Source organism: Chrysochloris asiatica, unplaced genomic scaffold, assembly GCF_000296735.1.
Source record: "Chrysochloris asiatica unplaced genomic scaffold, ChrAsi1.0 scaffold00260, whole genome shotgun sequence".
NCBI classification, from domain to species: domain Eukaryota; kingdom Metazoa; phylum Chordata; class Mammalia; order Afrosoricida; family Chrysochloridae; genus Chrysochloris; species Chrysochloris asiatica.
This window is the reverse complement of record NW_006408778.1, coordinates 594306-598664: the sequence shown is the minus strand read 5'-3', so window position 1 is coordinate 598664 and position 4359 is coordinate 594306. Positions and strand designations below refer to the sequence as shown.

The following is a 4359-nucleotide window of genomic DNA, read 5'->3' as shown; positions in this document are numbered from 1 at the left end:
TGACTGGAGATGGGTGGTCAATGAGAACAAAGTGCAAGGCCCTGGCTTATTGGTCAAATACTTGAGAGTTGTTTGGATAGGTAAGACAAAGGTTATTCTTGAAGCTGTAATAAATAATGTCCAGGCCTACCCTACACCCACCACCGTGAAGCAATTACAGACCTTTGTTATTGAAGGGTGTTCATCCCTCCTCTTGGATGTAAGAGGCAATTCCCTGGGATTTGGAGATAGTGAAGAATCAGTTTCACCACACCAAGCAAGTGATCGTGCAAGCCAAAGTTCTGCAAGTAGTGGATCCCCAATGTCCCTTCCAGCTAGATGTGATGATTATCATGGACGGCTTTGGATGGGGTCTGCGTTGGTCGATGAACAAGAGGAGAGTGTCTATAGGATTCTGGTCCCAATTGTTGTAGGGGGCAGAAATAAGGTACTCTCTAATAGAGAAGCAGTTAGCTGCAGTGTATACAGCCTTGCAGGTCTGTGAACCAATTACCCAGCAAGGGAAGGTGGAGGTTGGCAATATATAGCAGGGTATGCAAGTGGATGAAAGCCCCAAAGACTGGTGTGACCCAAATACCTATGTTGCCTAATTTGGGTACATACTTAGAGGAAATTTCTGAGCTCAGTACTAGTCCTGTGACACAGGAGCTTTAGAAGGTATTGGAACCTCTAACTTGCACTTCACTCCCTAAGGAGGGTTTTCCACTTAGCATAATGGACCCCAATCCATACAAAGACAGTTCTACCCCTCTGCCTACCCATGTATGTTATACAGATGGCTCAAGTAAGGGTAAACCCAGATGATGGACAGCAGTACCTTTGGGCAGAGCATCCAATGGACAGAGTTAACAAGCAGTGTGAATGTTGATTACAGTGGAAAATGGTGACATGCTGCCTCCTTTCCTCTTCCATTTGTGCCAGAGGACTCTCTGTAAGCTGTCTTTATTCTTGTTGTTATCAACTCCATTATAAGTCACAGCTGCCAGTTTTCTGCCAATACAGTGATATCTTTCACCATGTACATTATTAGTGATATCTTTCAAGTTCTGCATATGTGTATTTATCAATATATCTCTTAGAATTTAAGATCACAATATTCACTGTTTTGAACTTCAGCAATACCCCATGGACAATGCCTTCCTCTGACTTTTATGCCACTAACTTCAATGACAGCATTATTACTTACTACAGCAAGAGGTAAATGGTCCTTTATCTTGTTAACAAAATTATTTTCATCTTCAGCTTGTTTCTGGAAACTCATATATTTTAATTTATGTTCTTGAATTTATTTCATTATCTGTTTTTTAAACTGTTGGCATTCCTCTGGTGTGATTGTGTCTGCTTTGGCAATAAAGGGGATGAAACTCACTTTTTCATGTAAATGCTTCATAAATTCAATATACAGTGGTTTAAGCCCAAATCATGAGGGAGCAATGAAGTATAAATAACACTGCACTATCTTGTCAGGCATCTGACATCTGTTCACTTGAGATTCTGCATTTCGGTAGTCCTCAAACTTATTATCAATGTAATCAATAACAGATTTCCAGCAATTACTATTATCTACTTCATCACCAAATCCTGGGGTATTGACTATCATGAGTAGTAACTGAACTCCACCTTCTTTGATTAAAACTTTGGATTGTTGCACTGATACAGTCTTTTGTATTCTAGGGGGAGAACCTGGATACTCTGGAAAATACAAATAGGTAAGGAGTTGTGAGTTGATTAACATTGACTTTTCCTATCTAGATTCAGTTACTAACATAACTGTGAATTCAAAACCTCTCTTCACTGATTATCTGTTTACTTGATTGTAGAAATTTGCAAATCCCACATAGCTTTCAAGATTATTCCATTAAGCCATGTTGTTTTTAAGTGCCATCGAGTCGGTTCCGACCCATAGCGACCCTGTACAGGGTTTCCGAGGGTATAAATCTTTATGGGAGTAGAAAGCCTCATTTTTCTCCCGTGGAGCAGCTGGTAGTTTCGAACCGCTAACCTTAAGGTTCGCAGCCCGATTTGTAAACACTACGCTACCAGAGCTCCTTATAGTGATGCTTTTTTTTGAAAAAAATGTTTTATTGTGAAGTATATGATAGTTTACATGAAAGAACTTCAGTTCTACATTCATTCCATCGTATATCTTTTCATTGCCATGGTTCCAATCCCCTCCATGCATCATCTACCAACCAAAGGGTATATGCTAGAAACCCGCCCCCTACACTTCCCCCCCACCCCAAGTCTTCGGCCAACAGTCCCTCTTCCTCTCTGGATCCAAAGTCCCCAGACGCTTCATCATTCCACGTCATCGTCTCTGTCTCCATCTCAGGGATCTCTGTTTCTCTGGGTAGGGTCCTGCTCTCGGCTCCTCTTCGTTGATGGTCCTAGAGACCGTCGCTCCTAGACTGGAGAAATAATCACTCCCTTCCTTACAACAAAACGTCTACCTCTGCATTTCCAACCCTCACATTCAGTCCTGATAACCATAATTCACTGCAGTATCATGAGTTACCCATCTGTATTTCATTTCATCAGCTCCGCCCAGACAGATTGGATAGTACTCACTGGTGATTCTGCCTTTATCCATGCTCCCTAGCTCTAGGTTTCCTCTTGAAAGCTTGTAAGCCAGTCACTTCTTGCCTTTGTAGAACCCCCTCCCCATTTGGGTATCCAATGTCCAAGTTGCCTATCTCTGTCTACTTTGTGTGTGGAGGGGATGGGAATGTTTCTTACTGCAAGGATTTGTTCCTTCTTTTGAGTCACTGCATCCGTAGGTATAGGTCATGTTCATCACATTGTATCAGCTCACTCTTTTTTTTTTTCCTCTTCTTTCTTCTCCTGGTTGAGCTCTGATCATCCAGTCATCCGGTCCAGGTCACGTGGGTACTATCTGTAAGTGTGGGTGTTTTTGTGCACATGCCCTCTCTTTCCATCAGCCGGTAGCTCCACTCTCCACTCGAGTCCTCCATGGCCACACCACTGACTCTGGACCCAAGAGTCCCCAGATCTCCTTACACTGCTTGCCAACCAGGTCCCCAACTGATTATCTGTTTACTTGACTGAGGAAATTTGAAAATTCCACATAGCTTTCAAGATTATTCCATTGAGCCATAGTGTAGCTTTTGATGCTCAATTCCTAAGCATAAGAGGATCTCTCACTTATTGACATTCCTTTCCCCCTTGGCTACCAGCCCCAGAACAGCTCAGCCCACAGATTTTCCGAAGCCTTCTACCAGACTCTGTGTCTTGGTCACCCATAATCATTGAACCATTTAGGCATGCAACAGAAAGTAGATTGACCATGGCTTTTTTTTCTTTTTTTCTTCTTCTTAAATGTTTTATTGTGAATTATGTGATAATTTACATGGGAAAACGTTAGTTTTGCATTCATTCTATCATATATCGTCTCATTGCCATGGTTACAATCCCCTCCATGCGTCATCAACCAACCAGGTATACCCTGCAGTCCTTCCCCCTTACCCCCCAGGTCTTCAGCACACAGTCACTCTCCCTCTCTGGATCTAAAGTCTCCAGCTACTCCATCACTCCACATCATCATCTCTGCCTCCATTTCAGGCATCACTGCTTCTCTGGGTAGGGTCCCGCTCTCTGCTCTTCTCCCTTGATGGTCCTAGGGACCTCCGCCTCTAGACTGAAAGGTTAATCACTCCCCTCCTTGCTATAAAAGTATACCTTTACATTTCCAGCCTTCACAATCAGCCCTGATAACAATTATTCACTACTGTATCACAAGAGACCCATCTGGATTTCATTGCATCAGCCCTGCCTAGACAGACTGAATACTACTTACTGGAGATTCTACCTTCCTCCGTGACCTCTGGATCTAGTTTCCCTCTTGAAAGCTTGTAAGCCAGTCACTTCTTGCCTTTGTACCTCCCACCCCCCATTTTGGGTAGCCAATGTCCTAGTTGCCCATTCCTGTCTACTGCGTGTGTGGAGGGAGTGGGAATGATTCTTGTTTTAAGGACTTGTTCCCTCTTTTGCGCTACTGTTTCCATAGGTGTAGGTCAAGTTCATCAAATTGTATGAGAATACTTTTATTTTTTGCTTTTCTTTTTACTTCTGGTTGAGCTCTGATCATCCAGGCACTGAAACCAGGATAAGTGGGTATTATCTGCAAGTGTGAATGTTCTTATGCATATTCCCTCTCTTCTTATCAGCTTCACTCTCCACTCTAGTCCTCTGTGGCTATGGCACTAATTCTGAGCCCAATACTCCCCAGGTCTTGTCATACTGCTGGTCAACCAGGTCTTCACCCGGGTTCACAGAAGTCTATTGAACATTGTAGGGCTTAGCTCACCACTTCATTGCTGTTTTTCCCTCACTTCCCCTTAT

General features: G+C 43.0%; 1 pseudogene; it reads right to left on the bottom strand.

Moving 5' to 3' along the window:
• Positions 1 to 780: 780 nt before the first annotated feature.
• LOC102812859 lies at positions 781 to 3172 on the bottom strand (annotated as a pseudogene).
• Between the last annotated feature and the right edge of the window lie 1187 nt (positions 3173 to 4359).